The sequence below is a fragment of the Notamacropus eugenii genome, chromosome 4 (assembly GCF_028372415.1).
Source record: "Notamacropus eugenii isolate mMacEug1 chromosome 4, mMacEug1.pri_v2, whole genome shotgun sequence".
In the NCBI taxonomy this organism is placed as follows: domain Eukaryota; kingdom Metazoa; phylum Chordata; class Mammalia; order Diprotodontia; family Macropodidae; genus Notamacropus; species Notamacropus eugenii.
In genome coordinates, this window is record NC_092875.1 from 383,970,388 (window position 1) to 383,977,217 (window position 6,830).

Genomic DNA, 6,830 nt, shown 5'->3' on the forward strand with positions numbered 1-6,830 from the left:
TCATTAGTGCCCAGTAATGTTTCCTAAGCATAATTGTGACTTCTAACTGATCATTGTCACTCATGGACAGAGATCAAGAGTGGAGGAAGGAGGAAGTTGCTCTGTTAATTGTAAATTTCTTTTTTGGAATTTGACAATAATCATAACTAAGTTGAATGCATGCACAGTCAATCACTGAATATATTATAAAATTTTACAGAATGAAACCTGCAAAACAAAACAAAGCTGAAGAACTGTTTCATATGTTTATGAGTGAGTTGCTTAAATTTTCTTTGAATAAATATCCTGGAGATATTGTGACCCCAAGGGTCTAGGTTAAGGTCCTTAAGTAGTAGTCAGAGGAATCAGAAAGAAGCAAAGAACCATCATTCAATGGGATGGGCAGATACCAAGATGTAAATATATGGTACTCCATCCTCCAAAACCAAGATTGCTGAATGATGGTTCACTTGGGTCCATAAAAATTACCACCACAAAAGCATCTTCCCCAGACTCTAGAAATAAGGTGTTTTATGCAGACCTTCAGGCAGCAACTGACATATGCTATAGCATATATCAGATATCAACTAGATTAGTTAAGTTCTTAAAGTGGATTGGTATAGTTAGAGGCAATTACATTACAATAGCTGGAAATTTTTATAATAAGGAGTGCTAAGGTTGGTGGTTGGAGGGATAGGCAGGGGTGTGGGGGGGAGGGGGGGATGTTGTGACAGGTTGATAAAGGAGACCAGAGGAAAATAGCCTTTGACCCAGTTACTGGAGGCTATTGTCCTCAGAATAAAGATATAGCACATGATTAGGGTTTCCCACTTTAAGCTTAAAGTAGTTTTCCTGGTTTTCTTCCACAATAGCAATATTAAATAAGGATATCTGACATTTATGTAACATTGTAAGACTTAAAAAGAGTTTTACATTCATTGTCTTATTTGAGGTAAACAAAAACAATTATGAGGTAGATGGTTTCAATAACCTCATTTTACATGTAAGTTAAATAAATTGATGGAAATTTCGAGCTGTCGCAGGTCTGCTGTGAAAGTTATGGCAGGGTTAGTTAGATCTGGCCTAGAGAATGTGAGTGCACTGAGATGTTCTGCTGCTCAAGGGCTGATTTTGATCCACACGTTACTATCTTTTCCCCAGAGGGTCATCTATACCAAGCAGAATATGTTTTTGAAGCCATTAACCAGGGTGTCCTCACATCAGTACCTGTTCAAAGGGAAAACTATGCAGTAATTGTTAAGTAGAAGTAAGTACAGGGCAAGTTGATTCAAGTACAGTTACTCATTTATTCAGCATAACTGAAAACATTGGTTGTGTGATGACAGAAATGTCAGCTGACAGAAGGTCGCAGGTACAAAGAGCTCGCAAAGAGCTTGCAAAGGCTGCAAAATGGAAACGCAAGTATGGCTATGAGATACCTGTTGGTATGTTGCGTATAAGGATTGCAGATATATCTCGGGTCTACACACAGAATGCTGAAAAGAGGCCCATTCGCTGTTGTATAATATTGACTGGTGCTGATGAAGAACAAGGCCCTCAAGTATTCAAATGCGGTCGTGCACGCTATTACTGTTGATTTAAGGTCACTGCAACTGGAGTCAAACAAACTCAGTCTACCAGGTTTTTTTGAAAAGAAAGTGAGGAAAAAGATTTAACTGGACATTTGGACAGTACAGACAGCAATAACTACCTGTCTACTGTTCTATCTATTGATTTCAAACCTTCAGAATTAGAAGTTGAAGTAGTTAGAATTGAAAACCTTTAATTCAGGATTCTCAAAAAATGGGAGATTGATACACACCTTGTAGCTCTAGCTGAGAGGGATAAATACTGTAATTAGTCTCCCTAATCTACTATGTGCTGATCAGTTTATTTGTTTAAAACCAACACATTCATACATGTCTCTGGATTGAAAGGGGAACTATAGCCCCATTGAAGTGGACTTTGCTCTGTATAAATAAAAGAGAGGTTTAAGAAAAAAAGACAAAAATAAATTAATGTTTGGTGAAGGTTACATGACATGCTCAGATAATTTAAGTAGCTGAGGAAGGATTCAAATCCAGGTTTTTTGTTTTTTTTAAGTGTAAGCCTAGCATTCTATCCTGTATAATATGTTGTGTATATTTGTGTGTGATTTACCTTAGAAACAGTGCAAATTGATTGTTTTGTATGACTTTTCCCTGGCTGTCCCCCATGCATGGGACTCTCTCCTTTTTAATCTTTGCCTTCTAACTTCCCTAGCTTCCCGGAGCACTCAGATAAAGTCTCACCTTGGATAAGAAATCTTTTTTAGTCCTTTATAATTTCATGTCTTTTCTTTGATATTAACTTCAATATACACATTATATATATATATGTATATATACACACAAATATATGTGCATATATACATGCACACATGTTTGCATGTATAAGTGGAAAAATGTAGATATATGTGTACATGCATTACATATGTTTATATATATATACATATATATACATATATATATATATATATATATATATATATATATATACATATGCATGTGTATATTTACACATAGATTTGCACATTGTCTTCCCCATCAGATATTGAGGTTCTTGAGAGGAACAGTTTTGTTTTTTTTTAAATTGTTTTCTTGGTATCTCCAGTACTTAGCATAGTATCTTTGTAGTTCATAGTTGACAGTTAATACTTACTTATTGAATTGTCTTGACTTAAATGCATATCTTAAAAGAGTCACTTACCAAAGTTGCCTGACAATGTATGGATAGTTATCATTAAAGAATATTAATTTCATTTGATTTATTTTATTTTTTAGGTTGGCCTATTTTTAGTATGTATTGAATAGATCTGGTATAAAGTAGACAGAGATTAATACTAAACAAGAATAATTCAGTGGCAGCTAACACATCCACTACTTTGGAGCTATGAGATTGCTTGGAAAAAGGAAACAATGAAATAATTCCTATGTTAGAATATCTAAATGATAACATTAACCTTTCAGATTGGCCAAGGAGCAATCTTTTGGAGAAAAAGTAATAAATTATAAGATATTAAAGGGAGTGGAATGTTAAGTCAAAAACAGATGAAAAGAGAGAAAAATAAGATCATTGAAAAGTAAAGAAACCCCAGATTCACAGATCAGACTAGGACATTTCATACCAAATAAAAATGAAAGAAACTTGAATAGTCCTTGTCATACGATGAATGATTATTGATGATTATAAGGAATGGCAGGATATAGTGATGCTTTGCAAATAAAAAGGAAAAGATAATTGGCCCTATTTTTAAACCTTTTCATAAATACAGTAACTTGCATTTATGTGATTTATAAAATGCTATCTTTACAATGAAACCATGAGGAAAGTATTATAAGCCCATTTACAGATGAAGAAAGAGAGACCCTAAGAAAAAAAAAAACACAACTTTTTCATGTTCATAAGATCTCATAAGTGGTAGAACTGAAAGCTTGAAGATGGCACTTCAGGTTGAAATGGCTTGAAATATATTGCTTTTCCTACAACACTATATCACCTCTCCAGGTACTTCGCACAGCAATAAAATATCAAGAAAAGTAACATTACTTTCATTTCTAAATTTATCAATGAAATTTCAACAAATATACCATCCCCTGAAGGGGTATTGCACCAACTTTCATACACATTGCTGTGTTGTATGTAAAGGAGGATTAACACCAATTCAAGTTCAAAGGTACTCTTTAGGTCAACATAACCAAATCATAACACATATGCTATTCATAATGTACTTGTCATTAATAGTTGCCAGTAGACACAAATAAAAGAAAACAATTTATTAAGAAGGTATAAGAAATCAATAAGTATAACACATTCCATTTATAAATCTGGAGTGTAATCTTCTCCAACTACACAAAATGTTAATAGGAAGAGCAGAAACAAACTTTGAAAATATACATAGAGAAAACACGTGACTAAAGCAATCCATGCCTCAGATAAAGGATTCATAAATACTTTTTTCTCATTTGGGGGTTGTTTTTTAGTGGGGATTAGGGGGCAATTAGGGTTAACTAACTTGCCCAGGGTTACATGGCTAGTAACTGGATGAGGCCGGATTTGAGTTCAGAGACTCCTGACTTCAGTGTCAGTGCTTAATCCACTGGGACACTTAGCTGCTCCATGTGTCCTTCATTTCATTTTTTTTCTTTTTTTAATTAAATACTTTATTGTTAGTTTTCATCATTCACGTCCACAAATTTTGAGTTCTAAAATTTTTTTCCATCTCTCTCCTCATCCCATCCAAGTCGACATGCATTCTGATTATTCCTTCCCCCAATCTGTCCTTTCTATCACACCCCTCCGTTGTCTTATTCCACCTACTTTATTTTCTCCTATGACCCTCCCCCGTTCTCCTATCCCCTTACCTTCTACTTTCCTGTAGAACAAGATGAATTGCTATGCCCCATTGTCTTAACACTCATTTTTAAAAATTTGATTTCCAGATTCTCTCCCTTCATCCTTCTGACCTCACTCTCACTGAGAAGGCAGGAAATTTAATATGATATGCATATATAGTAATGCAAAATACTTCCATAATAGTCATGTTGTGAAAGACTAATTACATTTCCATCTGTCCTATCATGCTCCCTACTTATTTTATACTCTCCTTTGACCCTGTCCCTCCTCAAAAGTGTTTGCTTCTGATTACCCCTCCCCAATTCTGCTCTCCCTTCTATCATCCCCTCTCTTTTCCCCTCCTTCCCAATTTCCTATAGAGAAAGGCAGATTTACATATCCAACTGACTGTGCATGTTCCCTCCTTAAACGAAATCTAGTGAGAGTAGGGTTCATTCATTCCCTCTTCCTCTCCATTGTAAAAAAGAGACATTTTCTTGTCTCTTTTATGTTAGATAATTTAGTCCATCCTACTTCTCCTTTCTCCTTCTCCCAGTACATTCCTCTCTCACCCCTTGATTTTATTTTTAGAACACTTCTTATTCATTATTCAACTTTCCCTGGGCCCTGTGTGTATATATATATATATATATATATATATATATATATATATATATATATATATATATATATATATATATATATATATACACATGTATGTACTTATACAAGTATATTGATACATGTGTAGTATGCATGTGTGTATGTGTATGCGTGTATATATGTATATATGTATTTCTTCCAACTACCTTAATAATGAAAAATTTTCGTGAGTTGCAAATGTTATATTTCCATGTGGGAATATAAACAGTTCAACTTTAATAAGCCCCTATAATTTTTCTTTCCTGTTTACCTTTACATGCTTCTCTTGATTCTTGTATTTCAAAGTCAAATGTTCTATTCAACTCTGGCCTTTTCAACAAGAATGCCTGAAAGCTTTCTATTTCAATGAATGCCCATTTTTTTCCCATGAAGGATTATACTCAGTTTTGCTAAGTAGGTAATTCATTGTTGTACTCCTAACTCTCTTGTCCTCTGGAATACCATAGTCCAAACCCTCTGAACCCCGCAGCTTAGAAGCTACTAACTGTTGCCTTATCCTGATTATGTTTCCACAATATGTGAATTTTCCTTCTGGCTGCTTGCAGTATTTTCTCATTGACCTGGGAACTCTCAAAATGGGCAAATATATTCCTAGGAGTTTTTGCTTTAGGATCTCTTTCAGAGGTGATTGGTGGATTCTTTCAGTTTCTTTTTTATCCTCTTTTTCTAGAAAATCAGGGCAGTTTTCCCTGATAACATCCTTACAGATGATGTCTAGGCTCTTCTCTGGATCATGGCTTTCAGGTAGTCCAATTATTTTTAAATTTTCTCTCCTGCACCTATTTTGCAGGTCAGTTATTTACCAATGAGATATTTGATATTATCTTTCGTTAATTCGTTGGTTTTGCTTTGCAATTTCTTAATTTCTCATGGACTCTCAAGTTTCATTTGCTCCATTCTAAATTTTAAGGAATTATTTTTTTTTTCAGTGACCTTTTGGACCTCCTTTTCCATTTGGCCAGTTCTGATTTTTAAAGCATTCTTCTCCTCATTGATTTTTGGAACTCTATCTTCTGTTTGGTTTAGTCTATCTTTAAGGTCTTATTTTCTTCAGTGTTAGGGGGGAGTCTTCTTTAGGAAATTTCTGACTCATTTTTCATAATTTCTTGCATCACTCTCCTTTCTCTTCTTAATTATTCCTCTACCTCTTTTATTTGACTGTTTAAATACTTTTTGAGCTCTGCTATGGCCTGAGATCAATTCATATTTTTCTTGGAGGCTTGGGATGTAGCAGTTTTAATTTTTTTTCGTCATTTAATTTTTTTAATTTATTTATTTAACTTTAAACATTCATTTTCACAAAATTTTGGGTTCCAAATTTTCTTCCCATTTGTCCACTCCTCCATCCCAAAACACGGAGCATTCTGATTGCCCTTATCATCAGTCTGCCCGCTCTTCTATCATCCCTCCCTTCCCTTGTCCCCATCTTCTCTTTTGTCCTGTAGGGCCAGATAAATTTCTATACCCCTTTACCTTTATTTCTTATTTCCTAGTAGCAAGAACAGTACTCGACAGTTGTTCCTATGACTTTGAGTTCCAACTTTTCTTCATCCCTCCCTCCCCACATATTCCCTTTGGGAAAGCAAGCAATTCAATATAGGCCATATCTGTGTAGTTTTGCAAATGACTTCCATAATAGTCATGTTGTGTAAGACTCACTATATTTCCCTCCATCCTATACTGCCCCCCATTGCTTCTGTTCTCTCTTTTGATCCTGTCCCTCCCCAAGGGTGTGGACTTCTAATTGCCCCCTCCTCCCGTTGCCCTCCCTTCCATCATCACCCGCACCCTGCTTATCCCATTCTCCCCCACTT

General features: G+C 35.1%; 1 pseudogene; it reads left to right on the forward strand.

Annotated features, from left to right (window-relative positions):
* Window positions 1-1,318: 1,318 nt before the first annotated feature.
* Window positions 1,319-1,840, forward strand: LOC140502618 (proteasome subunit alpha type-6 pseudogene; annotated as a pseudogene).
* The last annotated feature ends 4,990 nt before the right edge of the window (window positions 1,841-6,830 follow it).